Source organism: Lissotriton helveticus, chromosome 1_2 (assembly GCF_964261635.1).
Source record: "Lissotriton helveticus chromosome 1_2, aLisHel1.1, whole genome shotgun sequence".
In the NCBI taxonomy this organism is placed as follows: Eukaryota; Metazoa; Chordata; class Amphibia; order Caudata; family Salamandridae; genus Lissotriton; species Lissotriton helveticus.
Genome location: NC_136058.1, coordinates 324,131,322 through 324,152,996, shown reverse-complemented (window position 1 = coordinate 324,152,996; position 21,675 = coordinate 324,131,322). Strand labels below are relative to the sequence as shown.

Below are 21,675 nucleotides of genomic sequence, written 5' to 3'. Positions count from 1 at the left end.
TCGAATACCTTCCATTTAATACATCAGAAAAAGCCACTTTGCGTTTGCAAATAGCCTGATTCTTCGGACCAGCCTTCTTGCAACTGCAAAGATAGTTCGTACATCTTGCACGTAGGCAGAGCTTTTAAGGAGAAATTAAATAGTTCCTAGGTTGCACAAAAAGTGAAGTGCTTCAAACAAACACATACTTTGCATGCACAGAGAAGAGGTGGAATATATGTAAGACTGAAGACAAAGGTGAAATGAGAAATAGATTGACTGCTTCGCTGCCAAGTTTTATACGTCATTTCTTCAGTGCAATACAAGAAAGCACCAAACAGTATAACAAAGTTGTCAATTGGTTTCATAGTCCATTCCCTTTGTTTAGTGCTGTGAAAGGAAGAGCCGAATTCCAAAATTGATCAATGATGTTTCAGAAATTTCCCAAAGGGAATACCAAGCGGAGTGTTAAAAACTGCATTTACTCACAGGCTTTGAGCAGGAAACACTGAAATGCTATTAAAGTGCAATATCCAAGGGAACACTGACTCAGTGATCCAAATGGAATTGATGAAAAGTCCCAATTACAAACAACAGAATCATAATTGGTGTGAGGGGACACCCGGATTTGACCCAGGGACCTCTTGATCTGCAGTCAAATGCGCTACCACTGAGCTTTATCCCCAGCTTTTCAGTAAAATAAGAATGACAAAATATCAGTACATCATGAAAGAGTGTGAGGATCATACTAAGTTGTGCCAGAAAGTACAACCTTGAAACTGTGGAACAGGAGAAGTAGTCCTTAATATTATTTATTAAAGGAAAACTGGATCAGTTAAAAAACAGATTTATTTGTTTCATTGTTATGTTATTTGAATAGTCAGTGGTACTTAGGACCAATGCCTCTACATACAATGATTGTTTTGAAACATTCTTAAAGGGGAAGAGGTTTTTACGGGACACCTTATTATTTGAGGATTGGTTACCACAATCACAGAGATGGTGATGAAGTATGATTGTTTTGGCCAAAATATGGTGGAAAAACATTTCTACGTACCACTACAATTCGGTATTTGGAAGGTACACCAAAACACCCCTTTCGAATACCTTCCATTTAATACATCAGAAAAAGCCATTTTGCGTTTGCAAATGGCCTGATTCTTCAGACCAGCCTTCTTGCAACTGCAATGATAGTTCGTACATCTTGCACGTAGGCAGAGCTTTTAAGGAGAAATTAAATAGTTCCTACGTTGCACAAAAATGAAGTGCTTCAAACAAACACATACTTTGCATGCACAGAGAAGAGGTGGAATATATGTAAGTCTGAAGACACAGGTGAAATGAGAAATAGATTGACTGCTTCGCTGCCAAGTTTTATACGCCATTTCTTCAGTGCAATACAAGAAAGCACCAAACAGTATAACAAAGTTGTCAATTGGTTTCATAGTCCATTCCCTTTGTTTAGTGCTGTGAAAGGAAGAGCCGAATTCCAAAATTGATCAATGATGTTTCAGAAATTTCCCAAAGGGAATACCAAGCCGAGTGTTAAAAACTGCATTTACTCACAGGTTTTGAGCAGGAAACACTGACATGCTATTAAAGTGCAATATCCAAGGGAACACTGACTCTGTCAAAGATGATCCAAATGGAATTGATGAAAAGTACCAATTACAAACAACAGAATCAAAATAGGGTTGAGGGGACACCCGGATTTGAACCAGGGACCTCTTGATCTGCAGTCAAATGCTCTACCACTGAGCTATATCCCCAGCTTTTCAGTAAAATCAGAATGACAAAATATCAGTACATCATGAAAGAGTGTGAGGATCATACTAAGTTGTGCCAGAAAGTACAACCTTGAAACTGTGGAACAGGAGAAGTAGTCCTTAATATTATTTATTAAAGGAAAACTGGATCATTTAAAAACAGATTTATTTGTTTCATTGTTATTTTATTTGATTAGGCAGTCGTACATTGGACCAATGCCTCTACATACAATGATTGTTTTGAAACATTCTTAAAGGGGAAGAGGTTTTTACGGGACACCTTATCCTTTGAGGATTGGTTACCACAATCACGGAGATGGTGATGAAGTATGATTGTTTTGGCCAAGTTATGGTGGAAAAACATTTCTACGTACCACTACAATTCGGTATTTGGAAGGTACACCCAAACACCCCTTTCGAATACCTTCCATTTAACACATCAGAAAAAGCCATTTTGCGTTTGCAAATGGCCTGATTCTTCAGATCAGCCTTCTTGCAACTGCAATGATAGTTCGTACATCTTGCAAGTAGGCAGAGGTTTTCAGGAGAAATTAAATAGTTCCTACGTTGCACAAAAATGAAGTGCTTCAAACAAACACATACTTTGCATGCACAGAGAAGAGGTGAAATATATGTAAGACTGAAGACAGAGGTGAAATGAGAAATAGATTGACTGCTTCGCTGCCAAGTTTTATACGCCATTTCTTCAGTGCAATACAAGAAAGCACCAAACAGTATAACAAAGTTGTCAATTGGTTTCATAGTCCATTCCCTTTGTTTAGTGCTGTGACAGGAAGAGCCGAATTCCAAAATTGATCAATGATGTTACAGAAATTTCCCAAAGGGAATACCAAGCCGAGAGTTAAAATCTGCATTTACTCACAGGTTTTGAGCAGGAATCACTGAAATGCTATTAAAGTGCAATATCCAAGGGAACACTGACTCTGTCAAAGATGATCCAAATGGAATTGATGAAAAGTCCCAATTACAAACAACAGAATCAAAATAGGGTGAGTGGACACCCGGATTTGAACCAGGGACCCCTTGATCTGCAGTCAAATGCTCTACCACTGAGCTATATCCCCAGCTTTTCAGTAAAGTAAGAATGACAAAATATCAGTACATCATGAAAGAGTGTGAGGATCATACTAAGTTGTGCCAGAAAGTACAACCTTGAAACTGTGGAACAGGAGAAGTAGTCCTTAATATTATTTATTAAAGGAAAACTGGATCAGTTAAAAAACAGATTTATTTGTTTCAATGTTATTTTATTTGAATAGGGAGTGGTACATAGGACCAATGCCTCTACATACAATGATTGTTTTGAAACATTCTTAAAGGGGAAGAGGTTTTTACGGGACACCTTATGATTTGAGGATTGGTTACCACAATCACTGACATGGTGATGAAGTATGATTGTTTTGGGCCAAATTATGGTGGAAAAACATTTCTACGTACCACTACAATTCGGTATTTGGAAGGTACACCCAAACACCCCTTTGGAATACCTTGCATTTAATACATCAGAAAAAAGCCATTTTGCGTTTGCAAATGGCCTGATTCTTCAGACCAGCCTTCTTGCAACTGCAATGATAGTTCGTGCATCTTGCACGTAGGCAGAGCTTTAAAGGAGAAATTAAATAGTTCCTATGTTGCACAAAAATGAAGTGCTTCAAACAAACACATACTTTGCATGCACAGAGAAGAGGTGGAATATATGTAAGACTGAAGACACAGGTGAAATGAGAAATAGATTGATTGCTTCGCTGCCAAGTTTTATACGCCATTTCTTCAGTGTAATACAAGAAAGCACCAAACAGTATAACAAAGTTGTCAATTGGTTTCATAGTCCATTCCCTTTGTTTAGTGCAGTGAAAGGAAGAGCCGAATTCCAAAATTGATCAATGATGTTTCAGAAATTTCCCAAAGGGAATACCAAGCCGAGTGTTAAAAACTGCATTTACTCACAGGCTTTGAGCAGGAAACACTGAAATGCTATTAAAGTGCAATATCCAAGGGAACACTGACTCTGTCAAAGATGATCCAAATGGAATTGATGAAAAGTCCCAATTACAAACAACAGAATCAAAATAGGGTAAGGGGACACCCGGATTTGAACCAGGGACCTCTTGATCTGCAGTCAAATGCTCTACCACTGAGCTATATCCCCAGCTTATCAGTAAAATCAGAATGACTAAATATCAGTACATCATGAAAGAGTGTGAGGATCATACTAAGTTATGCCAGAAAGTACAACCTTGAAACTGTGGAACAGGAGAAGTAGTCCTTAATATTATTTATTAAAGGAAAACTGGATCAGTTAAAAAACAGATTTATTTGTTTCATTGTTATTTTATTTGAATAGGCAGTGGTACATAGGACCAATGCCTCTACATACAATGATTGTTTTGAAACATTCTTAAAGGGGAAGAGGTTTTTACGGGACACCTTATCATTTGAGGATTGGTTACCACAATCACGGAGATGGTGATGAAGTATGATTGTTTTGGCCAAATTATGGTGGAAAAACATTTCTACGTACCACTACAATTCGGTATTTGGAAGGTACACCCAAACACCCCTTTCGCATACCTTCCATTTAATACATCAGAAAAAGTCATTTTGCGTTTGCAAATGGCCTGATTCTTCAGACCAGCCTTCTTGCAACTGCAATGATAGTTCGTACATCTTGCACGTAGGCAGAGCTTTTAAGGAGAAATTAAATAGTTCCTACGTTGCACAAAAATGAAGTGCTTCAAACAAACACATACTTTGCATGCACAGAGAAGAGGTGGAATATATGTAAGACTGAAGACACAGGTGAAATGAGAAATAGATTGACTGCTTCGCTGCCAAGTTTTATACGCCATTTCTTCAGTGCAATACAAGAAAGCACCAAACAGTATAACAAAGTTGTCAATTGGTTTCATAGTCCATTCCCTTTGTTTAGTGCTGTGAAAGGAAGAGCCGAATTCCAAAATTGATCAATGATGTTACAGAAATTTCCCAAAGGGAATACCAAGCCGAGAGTTAAAATCTGCATTTACTCACAGGTTTTGAGAAGGAAACACTGAAATGCTATTAAAGTGCAATATCCAAGGGAACACTGACTCTGTCAAAGATGATCCAAATGGAATTGATGAAAAGTCCCAATTACAAACAACAGAATCAAAATAGGGTGAGGGGACACCCGGATTTGAACCAGGGACCTCTTGATCTGCAGTCAAATGCTCTACCACTGAGCTATATCCCCAGCTTTTCAGGAAAATCAGAATGACAAAATATCAGTACATCATGAAAGAGTGTGAGGATCATACTAAGTTGTGCCAGAAAGTACAACCTTGAAACTGTGGAACAGGAGAAGTAGTCCTTAATATTATTTATTAAAGGAAAACTGGATCAGTTAAAAAACAGATTTATTTGTTTCATTGTTATTTTATTTGAATAGGCAGTGGTACATAGGACCAATGCCTCTACATAAAATGATTGTTTTGAAACATTCTTAAAGGGGAAGAGGTTTTTACGGGACACCTTATCATTTGAGGATTGGTTACCACAATCACTGACATGGTGATGAAGTATGATTGTTTTGGGCCAAATTATGGTGGAAAAACATTTCTACGTACCACTACAATTCGGTATTTGGAAGGTACACCCAAACACCCCTTTCGAATACCTTGCATTTAATACATCAGAAAAAAGCCATTTTGCGTTTGCAAATGGCCTGATTCTTCAGACCAGCCTTCTTGCAACTGCAATGATAGTTCGTGCATCTTGCACGTAGGCAGAGCTTTAAAGGAGAAATTAAATAGTTCCTATGTTGCACAAAAATGAAGTGCTTCAAACAAACACATACTTTGCATGCACAGAGAAGAGGTGGAATATATGGAAGACTGAAGACACAGGTGAAATGAGAAAAAGATTGACTGCTTCGCTGCCAAGTTTTATACGCCATTTCTTCAGTGTAATACAAGAAAGCACCAAACAGTATAACAAAGTTGTCAATTGGTTTCATAGTCCATTCCCTTTGTTTAGTGCTGTGAAAGGAAGAGCCGAATTCCAAAATTGATCAATGATGTTTCAGAAATTTCCCAAAGGGAATACCAAGCCGAGTGTTAAAAACTGCATTTACTCACAGGCTTTGAGCAGGAAACACTGGAATGCTATTAAAGTGCAATATCCAAGGGAACACTGACTCTATCAAAGATGATCCAAATGGAATTGATGAAAAGTCCCAATTACAAACAACAGAATCAAAATAGGGTGAGGGGACACCCATATTTGAACCAGGGACCTCTTGATCTGCAGTCAAATGCTCTACCACTGAGCTATATCGCCAGCTTATCAGTAAAATCAGAATGACTAAATATCAGTACATCATGAAAGAGTGTGAGGAGCATACTAAGTTATGCCAAAAAGTACAACCCTGAAACTGTGGAACAGGAGAAGTAGTCCTTAATATTATTTATTAAAGGAAAACTGGATCAGTTAAAAAACAGATTTATTTGTTTCATTGTTATTTTATTTGAATAGGCAGTGGTACATAGGACCAATGCCTATACATACAATGATTGTTTTGAAACATTCTTAAAGGGGAAGAGGTTTTTACGGGACACCTTATCATTTGAGGATTGGTTACCACAATCACGGAGATGGTGATGAAGTATGATTGTTTTGGCCAAATTATGGTGGAAAAACATTTCTACGTACCACTACAATTCGGTATTTGGAAGGTACACCCAAACACCCCTTTCGAATACCCTCCATTTAATACATCAGAAAAAGTCATTTTGCGTTTGCAAATGGCCTGATTCTTCAGACCAGCCTTCTTGCAACTGCAATGATAGTTCGTACATCTTGCACGTAGGCAGAGCTTTTAAGGATAAATTAAATAGTTCCTACGTTGCACAAAAATGAAGTGCTTCAAACAAACACATACTTTGCATGCACAGAGAAGAGGTGGAATATATGTAAGACTGAAGACACAGGTGAAATGAGAAATAGATTGACTGCTTCGCTGCCAAGTTTTATACGCCATTTCTTCAGTGCAATACAAGAAAGCACCAAACAGTATAACAAAGTTGTCAATTGGTTTCATAGTCCATTCCCTTTGTTTAGTGCTGTGAAAGGAAGAGCCGAATTCCTAAATTGATCAATGAGGTTTCAGAAATTTCCCAAAGGGTATACCATGCCGAGTGTTAAAAACTGCATTTACTCACAGGTTTTGAGCAGGAAACACTGAAATGCTATTAAAGTGCAATATCCAAGGGAACACTGACTCTGTCAAAGATGATCCAAATGGAATTGATGAAAAGTCCCAATTACAAACAACAGAATCAAAAAAGGGTGAGGGGACACCCGGATTTGAACCAGAGACCTCTTGATCTGCAGTCAAATGCTCTACCACTGAGCTATATCCCCAGCTTTTCAGTAAAATCAGAATGACAAAATATCAGTACATATTGAAAGAGTGTGAGGATCATACTAAGTTGTGCCAGAAAGTACAACCTTGAAACTGTGGAACAGGAGAAGTAGTCCTTAATATTATTTAATAAAGGAAAACTGGATCATTTAAAAAACAGATATTTGTTTCATTGTTATTTTATTTGAATAGGCAGTCGTACATTGGACGAATGCCTCTACATACAATGATTGTTTTGAAACATTCTAAAAGGGGAAGAGGTTTTTATGGGACAACTTATCATTTGAGGATTGGTTACCACAATCACTGAGATGGTGATGAAGTATGATTGATTTGGGCCAAATTATGGTGGAAAAACATTTGCACGTACCACTACAATTCGGTATTTGGAAGGTACACACAAACACCCCTTTCGAATACCTTCCATTTAATACATCAGAAAAAGCCACTTTGCGTTTGCAAATAGCCTGATTCTTCAGACCAGCCTTCTTGCAACTGCAAAGATAGTTCGTACATCTTGCACGTAGGCAGAGCTTTTAAGGAGAAATTAAATAGTTCCTAGGTTGCACAAAAAGTGAAGTGCTTCAAACAAACACATACTTTGCATGCACAGAGAAGAGGTGGAATATATGTAAGACTGAAGACAAAGGTGAAATGAGAAATAGATTGACTGCTTCGCTGCCAAGTTTTATACGTCATTTCTTCAGTGCAATACAAGAAAGCACCAAACAGTATAACAAAGTTGTCAATTGGTTTCATAGTCCATTCCCTTTGTTTAGTGCTGTGAAAGGAAGAGCCGAATTCCAAAATTGATCAATGTTTCAGAAATTTCCCAAAGGGAATACCAAGCCGAGTGTTAAAAACTGCCTTTACTCACAGGCTTTGAGCAGGAAACACTGAAATGCTATTAATATCCAAGGGAACACTGACTCTGTCAAAGATGATCCAAATGGAATTGATGAAACGTCCCAATTACAAACAACAGAATCAAAACAGGGTGAGGGGACACCCGGATTAGAACCAGGGACCTCTCGATCTGCAGTCAAATGCTCTACCACTGAGCTATCTCCCCAGCTTTTCAGTAAAATCAGAATGACAAAATATCAGTACATCATGAAAGAGTGTGAGGATCATACTAAGTTGTGCCAGAAAGTACAACCTTGAAACTGTGGACCAGGAGAAGTAGTCCTTAATATTATTTATTAAAGGAAAACTGGATCATTTAAAAACAGATTTATTTGTTTCATTGTTATTTTATTTGAATAGGCAGTGGTACATAGGACCAATGCCTCTACATACAATGATTGTTTTGAAACATTCTTAAAGGGGAAGAGGTTTTTACTGGACACCTTATCATTTGAGGATTGGTTAACACAATCACTGAGATGGTGATGAAGTATGATTGATTTGGGCCAAATTATGGTGGAAAAACGTTTGTACGTACCACTACAATTCGGTATTTGGAAGGTACACACAAACACCCCTTTCGAATACCTTCCATTTAATACATCAGAAAAAGCCACTTTGCGTTTGCAAATAGCCTGATTCTTCGGACCAGCCTTCTTGCAACTGCAAAGATAGTTCGTACATCTTGCACGTAGGCAGAGCTTTTAAGGATAAATTAAATAGTTCCTACGTTGCACAAAAATGAAGTGCTTCAAACAAACACATACTTTGCATGCACAGAGAAGAGGTGGAATATATGTAAGACTGAAGACACAGGTGAAATGAGAAATAGATTGACTGCTTCGCTGCCAAGTTTTATTCGCCATTTCTTCAGTGCAATACAAGAAAGCACCAAACAGTATAACAAAGTTGTCAATTGGTTTCATAGTCCATTCCCTTTGTTTAGTGCTGTGAAAGGAAGAGCCGAATTCCTAAATTGATCAATGAGGTTTCAGAAATTTCCCAAAGGGTATACCATGCCGAGTGTTAAAAACTGCATTTACTCACAGGTTTTGAGCAGGAAACACTGAAATGCTATTAAAGTGCAATATCCAAGGGAACACTGACTCTGTCAAAGATGATCCAAATGGAATTGATGAAAAGTCCCAATTACAAACAACAGAATCAAAATAGGGTGAGGGGACACCCGGATTTGAACCAGCGACCTCTTGATCTGCAGTCAAATGCTCTACCACTGAGCTATATCCCCAGCTTTTCAGTAAAATCAGAATGACAAAATATCAGTACATATTGAAAGAGTGTGAGGATCATACTAAGTTGTGCCAGAAAGTACAACCTTGAAACTGTGGAACAGGAGAAGTAGTCCTTAATATTATTTAATAAAGGAAAACTGGATCATTTAAAAAACAGATATTTGTTTCATTGTTATTTTATTTGAATAGGCAGTCGTACATTGGACGAATGCCTCTACATACAATGATTGTTTTGAAACATTCTAAAAGGGAAAGAGGTTTTTATGGGACAACTTATCATTTGAGGATTGGTTACCACAATCACTGAGATGGTGATGAAGTATGATTGATTTGGGCCAAATTATGGTGGAAAAACATTTGCACGTACCACTACAATTCGGTATTTGGAAGGTACACACAAACACCCCTTTCGAATACCTTCCATTTAATACATCAGAAAAAGCCACTTTGCGTTTGCAAATAGCCTGATTCTCCAGACCAGCCTTCTTGCAACTGCAAAGATAGTTCGTACATCTTGCACGTAGGCAGAGCTATTAAGGAGAAATTAAATAGTTCCTAGGTTGCACAAAAAGTGAAGTGCTTCAAACAAACACATACTTTGCATGCACAGAGAAGAGGTGGAATATATGTAAGACTGAAGACAAAGGTGAAATGAGAAATAGATTGACTGCTTCGCTGCCAAGTTTTATACGTCATTTCTTCAGTGCAATACAAGAAAGCACCAAACAGTATAACAAAGTTGTCAATTGGTTTCATAGTCCATTCCCTTTGTTTAGTGCTGTGACAGGAAGAGCCGAATTCCAAAATTGATCAATGATGTTACAGAAATTTCCCAAAGGGAATACCAAGCCGAGAGTTAAAATCTGCATTTACTCACAGGTTTTGAGCAGGAATCACTGAAATGCTATTAAAGTGCAATATCCAAGGGAACACTGACTCTGTCAAAGATGATCCAAATGGAATTGATGAAAAGTCCCAATTACAAACAACAGAATCAAAATAGGGTGAGGGGACACCCGGTTTTGAACCAGGGACCTCTTGATCTGCAGTCAAATGCTCTACCACTGAGCTATATCCCCAGCTTTTCAGTATAATAAGAATGACAAAATATCAGTACATCATGAAAGAGTGTGAGGATCATACTAAGTTGTGCCAGAAAGTACAACCTTGAAACTGTGGAACAGGAGAAGTAGTCCTTAATATTATTTATTAAAGGAAAACTGGATCAGTTAAAAAACAGATTTATTTGTTTCATTGTTATTTTATTTGAATAGGGAGTGGTACATAGGACCAATGCCTCTACATACAATGATTGTTTTGAAACATTCTTAAAGGGGAAGAGGTTTTTACGGGACACCTTATGATTTGAGGATTGGTTACCACAATCACTGACATGGTGATGAAGTATGATTGTTTTGGGCCAAATTATGGTGGAAAAACATTTCTACGTACCACTACAATTCGGTATTTGGAAGGTACACCCAAACACCCCTTTGGAATACCTTGCATTTAATACATCAGAAAAAAGCCATTTTGCGTTTGCAAATGGCCTGATTCTTCAGACCAGCCTTCTTGCAACTGCAATGATAGTTTGTGCATCTTGCACGTAGGCAGAGCTTTAAAGGAGAAATTAAATAGTTCCTATGTTGCACAAAAATGAAGTGCTTCAAACAAACACATACTTTGCATGCACAGAGAAGAGGTGGAATATATGTAAGACTGAAGACACAGGTGAAATGAGAAATAGATTGATTGCTTCGCTGCCAAGTTTTATACGCCATTTCTTCAGTGTAATACAAGAAAGCACCAAACAGTATAACAAAGTTGTCAATTGGTGTCATAGTCCATTCCCTTTGTTTAGTGCAGTGAAAGGAAGAGCCGAATTCCAAAATTGATCAATGATGTTTCAGAAATTTCCCAAAGGGAATACCAAGCCGAGTGTTAAAAACTGCATTTACTCACAGGCTTTGAGCAGGAAACACTGAAATGCTATTAAAGTGCAATATCCAAGGGAACACTGACTCTGTCAAAGATGATCCAAATGGAATTGATGAAAAGTCCCAATTACAAACAACAGAATCAAAATAGGGTAAGGGGACACCCGGATTTGAACCAGGGACCTCTTGATCTGCAGTCAAATGCTCTACCACTGAGCTATATCCCCAGCTTATCAGTAAAATCAGAATGACTAAATATCAGTACATCATGAAAGAGTGTGAGGATCATACTAAGTTATGCCAGAAAGTACAACCTTGAAACTGTGGAACAGGAGAAGTAGTCCTTAATATTATTTATTAAAGGAAAACTGGATCAGTTAAAAAACAGATTTATTTGTTTCATTGTTATTTTATTTGAATAGGCAGTGGTACATAGGACCAATGCCTCTACATACAATGATTGTTTTGAAACATTCTTAAAGGGGAAGAGGTTTTTACGGGACACCTTATCATTTGAGGATTGGTTACCACAATCACGGAGATGGTGATGAAGTATGATTGTTTTGGCCAAATTATGGTGGAAAAACATTTCTACGTACCACTACAATTCGGTATTTGGAAGGTACACCCAAACACCCCTTTCGCATACCTTCCATTTAATACATCAGAAAAAGTCATTTTGCGTTTGCAAATGGCCTGATTCTTCAGACCAGCCTTCTTGCAACTGCAATGATAGTTCGTACATCTTGCACGTAGGCAGAGCTTTTAAGGAGAAATTAAATAGTTCCTACGTTGCACAAAAATGAAGTGCTTCAAACAAACACATACTTTGCATGCACAGAGAAGAGGTGGAATATATGTAAGACTGAAGACACAGGTGGAATGAGAAATAGATTGACTGCTTCGCTGCCAAGTTTTATACGCCATTTCTTCAGTGCAATACAAGAAAGCACCAAACAGTATAACAAAGTTGTCAATTGGTTTCATAGTCCATTCCCTTTGTTTAGTGCTGTGAAAGGAAGAGCCGAATTCCAAAATTGATCAATGATGTTACAGAAATTTCCCAAAGGGAATACCAAGCCGAGAGTTAAAATCTGCATTTACTCACAGGTTTTGAGCAGGAAACACTGAAATGCTATTAAAGTGCAATATCCAAGGGAACACTGACTCTGTCAAAGATGATCCAAATGGAATTGATGAAAAGTCCCAATTACAAACAACAGAATCAAAATAGGGTGAGGGGACACCCGGATTTGAACCAGGGACCTCTTGATCTGCAGTCAAATGCTCTACCACTGAGCTATATCCCCAGCTTTTCAGGAAAATCAGAATGACAAAATATCAGTACATCATGAAAGAGTGTGAGGATCATACTAAGTTGTGCCAGAAAGTACAACCTTGAAACTGTGGAACAGGAGAAGTAGTCCTTAATATTATTTATTAAAGGAAAACTGGATCAGTTAAAAAACAGATTTATTTGTTTCATTGTTATTTTATTTGAATAGGCAGTGGTACATAGGACCAATGCCTCTACATAAAATGATTGTTTTGAAACATTCTTAAAGGGGAAGAGGTTTTTACGGGACACCTTATCATTTGAGGATTGGTTACCACAATCACTGACATGGTGATGAAGTATGATTGTTTTGGGCCAAATTATGGTGGAAAAACATTTCTACGTACCACTACAATTCGGTATTTGGAAGGTACACCCAAACACCCCTTTCGAATACCTTGCATTTAATACATCAGAAAAAAGCCATTTTGCGTTTGCAAATGGCCTGATTCTTCAGACCAGCCTTCTTGCAACTGCAATGATAGTTCGTGCATCTTGCACGTAGGCAGAGCTTTAAAGGAGAAATTAAATAGTTCCTATGTTGCACAAAAATGAAGTGCTTCAAACAAACACATACTTTGCATGCACAGAGAAGAGGTGGAATATATGGAAGACTGAAGACACAGGTGAAATGAGAAAAAGATTGACTGCTTCGCTGCCAAGTTTTATACGCCATTTCTTCAGTGTAATACAAGAAAGCACCAAACAGTATAACAAAGTTGTCAATTGGTTTCATAGTCCATTCCCTTTGTTTAGTGCTGTGAAAGGAAGAGCCGAATTCCAAAATTGATCAATGATGTTTCAGAAATTTCCCAAAGGGAATACCAAGCCGAGTGTTAAAAACTGCATTTACTCACAGGCTTTGAGCAGGAAACACTGGAATGCTATTAAAGTGCAATATCCAAGGGAACACTGACTCTATCAAAGATGATCCAAATGGAATTGATGAAAAGTCCCAATTACAAACAACAGAATCAAAATAGGGTGAGGGGACACCCATATTTGAACCAGGGACCTCTTGATTTGCAGTCAAATGCTCTACCACTGAGCTATATCGCCAGCTTATCAGTAAAATCAGAATGACTAAATATCAGTACATCATGAAAGAGTGTGAGGAGCATACTAAGTTATGCCAAAAAGTACAACCTTGAAACTGTGGAACAGGAGAAGTAGTCCTTAATATTATTTATTAAAGGAAAACTGGATCAGTTAAAAAACAGATTTATTTGTTTCATTGTTATTTTATTTGAATAGGCAGTGGTACATAGGACCAATGCCTATACATACAATGATTGTTTTGAAACATTCTTAAAGGGGAAGAGGTTTTTACGGGACACCTTATCATTTGAGGATTGGTTACCACAATCACGGAGATGGTGATGAAGTATGATTGTTTTGGCCAAATTATGGTGGAAAAACATTTCTACGTACCACTACAATTCGGTATTTGGAAGGTACACCCAAACACCCCTTTCGAATACCCTCCATTTAATACATCAGAAAAAGTCATTTTGCGTTTGCAAATGGCCTGATTCTTCAGACCAGCCTTCTTGCAACTGCAATGATAGTTCGTACATCTTGCACGTAGGCAGAGCTTTTAAGGATAAATTAAATAGTTCCTACGTTGCACAAAAATGAAGTGCTTCAAACAAACACATACTTTGCATGCACAGAGAAGAGGTGGAATATATGTAAGACTGAAGACACAGGTGAAATGAGAAATAGATTGACTGCTTCGCTGCCAAGTTTTATACGCCATTTCTTCAGTGCAATACAAGAAAGCACCAAACAGTATAACAAAGTTGTCAATTGGTTTCATAGTCCATTCCCTTTGTTTAGTGCTGTGAAAGGAAGAGCCGAATTCCTAAATTGATCAATGAGGTTTCAGAAATTTCCCAAAGGGTATACCATGCCGAGTGTTAAAAACTGCATTTACTCACAGGTTTTGAGCAGGAAACACTGAAATGCTATTAAAGTGCAATATCCAAGGGAACACTGACTCTGTCAAAGATGATCCAAATGGAATTGATGAAAAGTCCCAATTACAAACAACAGAATCAAAAAAGGGTGAGGGGACACCCGGATTTGAACCAGGGACCTCTTGATCTGCAGTCAAATGCTCTACCACTGAGCTATATCCCTAGCTTTTCAGTAAAATCAGAATGACAAAATATCAGTACATATTGAAAGAGTGTGAGGATCATACTAAGTTGTGCCAGAAAGTACAACCTTGAAACTGTGGAACAGGAGAAGTAGTCCTTAATATTATTTAATAAAGGAAAACTGGATCATTTAAAAAACAGATATTTGTTTCATTGTTATTTTATTTGAATAGGCAGTCGTACATTGGACGAATGCCTCTACATACAATGATTGTTTTGAAACATTCTAAAAGGGGAAGAGGTTTTTATGGGACAACTTATCATTTGAGGATTGGTTACCACAATCACTGAGATGGTGATGAAGTATGATTGATTTGGGCCAAATTATGGTGGAAAAACATTTGCACGTACCACTACAATTCGGTATTTGGAAGGTACACACAAACACCCCTTTCGAATACCTTCCATTTAATACATCAGAAAAAGCCACTTTGCGTTTGCAAATAGCCTGATTCTTCAGACCAGCCTTCTTGCAACTGCAAAGATAGTTCGTACATCTTGCACGTAGGCAGAGCTTTTAAGGAGAAATTAAATAGTTCCTAGGTTGCACAAAAAGTGAAGTGCTTCAAACAAACACATACTTTGCATGCACAGAGAAGAGGTGGAATATATGTAAGACTGAAGACAAAGGTGAAATGAGAAATAGATTGACTGCTTCGCTGCCAAGTTTTATACGTCATTTCTTCAGTGCAATACAAGAAAGCACCAAACAGTATAACAAAGTTGTCAATTGGTTTCATAGTCCATTCCCTTTGTTTAGTGCTGTGAAAGGAAGAGCCGAATTCCAAAATTGATCAATGTTTCAGAAATTTCCCAAAGGGAATACCAAGCCGAGTGTTAAAAACTGCCTTTACTCACAGGCTTTGAGCAGGAAACACTGAAATGCTATTAATATCCAAGGGAACACTGACTCTGTCAAAGATGATCCAAATGGAATTGATGAAACGTCCCAATTACAAACAACAGAATCAAAACAGGGTGAGGGGACACCCGTATTAGAACCAGGGACCTCTCGATCTGCAGTCAAATGCTCTACCACTGAGCTATATCCCCAGCTTTTCAGTAAAATCAGAATGACAAAATATCAGTACATCATGAAAGAGTGTGAGGATCATACTAAGTTGTGCCAGAAAGTACAACCTTGAAACTGTGGAACAGGAGAAGTAGTCCTTAATATTATTTATTAAAGGAAAACTGGATCATTTAAAAACAGATTTATTTGTTTCATTGTTATTTTATTTGAATAGGCAGTGGTACATAGGACCAATGCCTCTACATACAATGATTGTTTTGAAACATTCTTAAAGGGGAAGAGGTTTTTACTGGACACCTTATCATTTGAGGATTGGTTAACACAATCACTGAGATGGTGATGAAGTATGATTGATTTGGGCCAAATTATGGTGGAAAAACGTTTGTACGTACCACTACAATTCGGTATTTGGAAGGTACACACAAACACCCCTTTCGAATACCTTGCATTTAATACATCAGAAAAAAGCCATTTTGCGTTTGCAAATGGCCTGATTCTTCAGACCAGCCTTCTTGCAACTGCAATGATAGTTCGTGCATCTTGCACGTAGGCAGAGCTTTAAAGGAGAAATTAAATAGTTCCTATGTTGCACAAAAATGAAGTGCTTCAAACAAACACATACTTTGCATGCACAGAGAAGAGGTGGAATATATGTAAGACTGAAGACACAGGTGAAATGAGAAATAGATTGACTGCTTCGCTGCCAAGTTTTATACGCCATTTCTTCAGTGTAATACAAGAAAGCACCAAACAGTATAACAAAGTTGTCAATTGGTTTCATAGTCCATTCCCTTTGTTTAGTGCAGTGAAAGGAAGAGCCGAATTCCAAAATTGATCAATGATGTTTCAGAAATTTCCCAAAGGGAATACCAAGCCGAGTGTTAAAAACTGCATTTACTCACAGGCTTTGAGCAGGAAACACTGAAATGCTATTAAAGTGCAATATCCAAGGGAACACTGACTCTGTCAAAGATGATCCAAATGGAATTGATGAAAAGTCCCAATTACAAACAACAGAATCAAAATAGGGTAAGGGGACACCCGGATTTGAACCAGGGACCTCTTGATCTGCAGTCAAATGCTCTACCACTGAGCTATATCCCCAGCTTATCAGTAAAATCAGAATGACTAAATATCAGTACATCATGAAAGAGTGTGAGGATCATACTAAGTTATGCCAGAAAGTACAACCTTGAAACTGTGGAACAGGAGAAGTAGTCCTTAATATTATTTATTAAAGGAAAACTGGATCAGTTAAAAAACAGATTTATTTGTTTCATTGTTATTTTATTTGAATAGGCAGTGGTACATAGGACCAATGCCTCTACATACAATGATTGTTTTGAAACATTCTTAAAGGGGAAGAGGTTTTTACGGGACACCTTATCATTTGAGGATTGGTTACCACAATCACGGAGATGGTGATGAAGTATGATTGTTTTGGCCAAATTATGGTGGAAAAACATTTCTACGTACCACTACAATTCGGTATTTGGAAGGTACACCCAAACACCCCTTTCGAATACCTTGCATTTAATACATCAGAAAAAAGCCATTTTGCGTTTGCAAATGGCCTGATTCTTCAGACCAGCCTTCTTGCAACTGCAATGATAGTTCGTGCATCTTGCACGTAGGCAGAGCTTTAAAGGAGAAATTAAATAGTTCCTATGTTGCACAAAAATGAAGTGCTTCAAACAAACACATACTTTGCATGCACAGAGAAGAGGTGGAATATATGGAAGACTGAAGACACAGGTGAAATGAGAAATAGATTGACTGCTTCGCTGCCAAGTTTTATACGCCATTTCTTCAGTGTAATACAAGAAAGCACCAAACAGTATAACAAAGTTGTCAATTGGTTTCATAGTCCATTCCCTTTGTTTAGTGCTGTGAAAGGAAGAGCCGAATTCCAAAATTGATCAATGATGTTTCAGAAATTTCCCAAAGGGAATACCAAGCGGAGTGTTAAAAACTGCATTTACTCACAGGCTTTGAGCAGGAAACACTGAAATGCTATTAAAGTGCAATATCCAAGGGAACACTGACTCAGTCAAAGATGATCCAAATGGAATTGATGAAAAGTACCAATTACAAACAACAGAATCAAAATAGGGTTGAGGGGACACCTGGATTTGAAGCAGGGACCTCTTGATCTGCAGTCAAATGCTCTACCACTGAGCTATATCCCCAGCTTTTCAGTAAAATCAGAATGACAAAATATCAGTACATCATGAAAGAGTGTGAGGATCATACTAAGTTGTGCCAGAAAGTACAACCTTGAAACTGTGGAACAGGAGAAGTAGTCCTTAATATTATTTATTAAAGGAAAACTGGATCATTTAAAAACAGATTTATTTGTTTCATTGTTATTTTATTTGATTAGGCAGTCGTACATTGGACCAATGCCTCTACATACAATGATTGTTTTGAAACATTCTTAAAGGGGAAGAGGTTTTTACGGGACACCTTATCCTTTGAGGATTGGTTACCACAATCACGGAGATGGTGATGAAGTATGATTGTTTTGGCCAAGTTATGGTGGAAAAACATTTCTACGTACCACTACAATTCGGTATTTGGAAGGTACACCCAAACACCCCTTTCGAATACCTTCCATTTAACACATCAGAAAAAGCCATTTTGCGTTTGCAAATGGCCTGATTCTTCAGATCAGCCTTCTTGCAACTGCAATGATAGTTCGTACATCTTGCAAGTAGGCAGAGGTTTTCAGGAGAAATTAAATAGTTCCTACGTTGCACAAAAATGAAGTGCTTCAAACAAACACATACTTTGCATGCACAGAGAAGAGGTGAAATATATGTAAGACTGAAGACAGAGGTGAAATGAGAAATAGATTGACTGCTTCGCTGCCAAGTTTTATACGCCATTTCTTCAGTGCAATACAAGAAAGCACCAAACAGTATAACAAAGTTGTCAATTGGTTTCATAGTCCATTCCCTTTGTTTAGTGCTGTGACAGGAAGAGCCGAATTCCAAAATTGATCAATGATGTTACACAAATTTCCCAAAGGGAATACCAAGCCGAGAGTTAAAATCTGCATTTACTCACAGGTTTTGAGCAGGAATCACTGAAATGCTATTAAAGTGCAATATCCAAGGGAACACTGACTCTGTCAAAGATGATCCAAATGGAATTGATGAAAAGTCCCAATTACAAACAACAGAATCAAAATAGGGTGAGGGGACACCCGGTTTTGAACCAGGGACCTCTTGACCTGCAGTCAAATGCTCTACCACTGAGCTATATCCCCAGCTTTTCAGTAAAATAAGAATGACAAAATATCAGTACATCATGAAAGAGTGTGAGGATCATACTAAGTTGTGCCAGAAAGTACAACCTTGAAACTGTGGAACAGGAGAAGTAGTCCTTAATATTATTTATTAAAGGAAAACTGGATCAGTTAAAAAACAGATTTATTTGTTTCATTGTTATTTTATTTGAATAGGGAGTGGTACATAGGACCAATGCCTCTACATACAATGATTGTTTTGAAACATTCTTAAAGGGGAAGAGGTTTTTATGGGACACCTTATGATTTGAGGATTGGTTACCACAATCACTGACATGGTGATGAAGTATGATTGTTTTGGGCCAAATTATGGTGGAAAAACATTTCTACGTACCACTACAATTCGGTATTTGGAAGGTACACCCAAACACCCCTTTCGAATACCTTGCATTTAATACATCAGAAAAAAGCCATTTTGCGTTTGCAAATGGCCTGATTCTTCAGACCAGCTTTCTTGCAACTGCAATGATAGTTTGTGCATCTTGCACGTAGGCAGAGCTTTAAAGGAGAAATTAAATAGTTCCTATGTTGCACAAAAATGAAGTGCTTCAAACAAACACATACTTTGCATGCACAGAGAAGAGGTGGAATATATGTAAGACTGAAGACACAGGTGAAATGAGAAATAGATTGACTGCTTCGCTGCCAAGTTTTATACGCCATTTCTTCAGTGTAATACAAGAAAGCACCAAACAGTATAACAAAGTTGTCAATTGGTTTCATAGTCCATTCCCTTTGTTTAGTGCAGTGAAAGGAAGAGCCGAATTCCAAAATTGATCAATGATGTTTCAGAAATTTCCCAAAGGGAATACCAAGCCGAGTGTTAAAAACTGCATTTACTCACAGGCTTTGAGTAGGAAACACTGAAATGCTATTAAAGTGCAATATCCAAGGGAACACTGACTCTGTCAAAGATGATCCAAATGGAATTGATGAAAAGTCCCAATTACAAACAACAGAATCAAAATAGGGTAAGGGGACACACGGATTTGAACCAGGGACCTCTTGATCTGCAGTCAAATGCTCTACCACTGAGCTATATCCCCAGCTTATCAGTAAAATCAGAATGACTAAATATCAGTACATCATGAAAGAGTGTGAGGATCATACTAAGTTATGCCAGAAAGTACAACCTTGAAACTGTGGAACAGGAGAAGTAGTCCTTAATATTATTTATTAAAGGAAAACTGGATCAGTTAAAAAACAGATTTATTTGTTTCATTGTTATTTTATTTGAATAGGCAGTGGTACATAGGACCAATGCCTCTACATACAATGATTGTTTTGAAACATTCTTAAAGGGGAAGAGGTTTTTACGGGACACCTTATCATTTGAGGATTGGTTACCACAATCACGGAGATGGTGATGAAGTATGATTGTTTTGGCCAAATTATGGTGGAAAAACATTTCTACGTACCACTACAATTCGGTATTTGGAAGGTACACCCAGACACCCCTTTCGAATACCTTCCATTTAATACATCAGAAAAAGTCATTTTGCGTTTGCAAATGGCCTAATTCTTCAGACCAGCCTTCTTGCAACTGCAATGATAGTTCGTACATCTTGCACGTAGGCAGAGCTTTTAAGGAGAAATTAAATAGTTCCTACGTTGCACAAAAATGAAGTGCTTCAAACAAACACATACTTTGCATGCACAGAGAAGAGGTGGAATATATGTAAGACTGAAGACACAGGTGAAATGAGAAATAGATTGACTGCTTCGCTGCCAAGTTTTATACGCCATTTCTTCAGTGCAATACAAGAAAGCACCAAACAGTATAACAAAGTTGTCAATTGGTTTCATAGTCCATTCCCTTTGTTTAGTGCTGTGAAAGGAAGAGCCGAATTCCAAAATTGATCAATGATGTTACAGAAATTTCCCAAAGGGAATACCAAGCCGAGAGTTAAAATCTGCATTTACTCACAGGTTTTGAGCAGGAAACACTGAAATGCTATTAAAGTGCAATATCCAAGGGAACACTGACTCTGTCAAAGATGATCCAAATGGAATTGATGAAAAGTCCCAATTACAAACAACAGAATCAAAATAGGGTGAGGGGACACCCGGATTTGAACCAGGAACCTCTTGATCTGCAGTCAAATGCTCTACCACTGAGCTATATCCCCAGCTTTTCAGTAAAATCAGAATGACAAAATATCAGTACATCATGAAAGAGTGTAAGGATCATACTAAGTTGTTCCGGAAAGTACAACCTTGAAACTGTGGAACAGGAGAAATAGTCCTTAATATTATTTATTAAAGGAAAACTGGATCAGTTAAAAAACAGATTTATTTGTTTCATTGTTATTTTATTTGAATAGGCAGTGGTACATAGGACCAATGCCTCTACATAAAATGATTGTTTTGAAACATTCTTAAAGGGGAAGAGGTTTTTACGGGACACCTTATCATTTGAGGATTGGTTACCACAATCACTGACATGGTGATGAAGTATGATTGTTTTGGGCCAAATTATGGTGGAAAAACATTTCTACGTACCACTACAATTCGGTATTTGGAAGGTACACCCAAACACCCCTTTCGAATACCTTGCATTTAATACATCAG

The 21,675-nt window shown here is 37.7% G+C and overlaps 10 non-coding genes across 10 annotated transcripts; all 10 read right to left on the bottom strand.

Annotated features, from left to right (window-relative positions):
• Positions 1 to 1,676: 1,676 nt before the first annotated feature.
• On the bottom strand, positions 1,677 to 1,748 carry TRNAC-GCA (transfer RNA cysteine (anticodon GCA)). The gene has a single exon. It is a non-coding gene; the product is annotated as a tRNA-Cys (tRNA).
• A 2,095-nt stretch (positions 1,749 to 3,843) lies between these two features.
• Positions 3,844 to 3,915, bottom strand: TRNAC-GCA (transfer RNA cysteine (anticodon GCA)). The gene has a single exon. It is a non-coding gene; the product is annotated as a tRNA-Cys (tRNA).
• Positions 3,916 to 4,926: 1,011 nt separating this feature from the next.
• Positions 4,927 to 4,998, bottom strand: TRNAC-GCA (transfer RNA cysteine (anticodon GCA)). The gene has a single exon. It is a non-coding gene; the product is annotated as a tRNA-Cys (tRNA).
• A 2,096-nt stretch (positions 4,999 to 7,094) lies between these two features.
• Positions 7,095 to 7,166, bottom strand: TRNAC-GCA (transfer RNA cysteine (anticodon GCA)). The gene has a single exon. It is a non-coding gene; the product is annotated as a tRNA-Cys (tRNA).
• A 3,167-nt stretch (positions 7,167 to 10,333) lies between these two features.
• Positions 10,334 to 10,405, bottom strand: TRNAC-GCA (transfer RNA cysteine (anticodon GCA)). The gene has a single exon. It is a non-coding gene; the product is annotated as a tRNA-Cys (tRNA).
• A 1,013-nt stretch (positions 10,406 to 11,418) lies between these two features.
• On the bottom strand, positions 11,419 to 11,490 carry TRNAC-GCA (transfer RNA cysteine (anticodon GCA)). The gene has a single exon. It is a non-coding gene; the product is annotated as a tRNA-Cys (tRNA).
• A 1,011-nt stretch (positions 11,491 to 12,501) lies between these two features.
• On the bottom strand, positions 12,502 to 12,573 carry TRNAC-GCA (transfer RNA cysteine (anticodon GCA)). The gene has a single exon. It is a non-coding gene; the product is annotated as a tRNA-Cys (tRNA).
• A 2,096-nt stretch (positions 12,574 to 14,669) lies between these two features.
• On the bottom strand, positions 14,670 to 14,741 carry TRNAC-GCA (transfer RNA cysteine (anticodon GCA)). Its single transcript has one exon. It is a non-coding gene; the product is annotated as a tRNA-Cys (tRNA).
• A 2,085-nt stretch (positions 14,742 to 16,826) lies between these two features.
• TRNAC-GCA (transfer RNA cysteine (anticodon GCA)) lies at positions 16,827 to 16,898 on the bottom strand. The gene has a single exon. It is a non-coding gene; the product is annotated as a tRNA-Cys (tRNA).
• A 4,263-nt stretch (positions 16,899 to 21,161) lies between these two features.
• Positions 21,162 to 21,233, bottom strand: TRNAC-GCA (transfer RNA cysteine (anticodon GCA)). The gene has a single exon. It is a non-coding gene; the product is annotated as a tRNA-Cys (tRNA).
• Between the last annotated feature and the right edge of the window lie 442 nt (positions 21,234 to 21,675).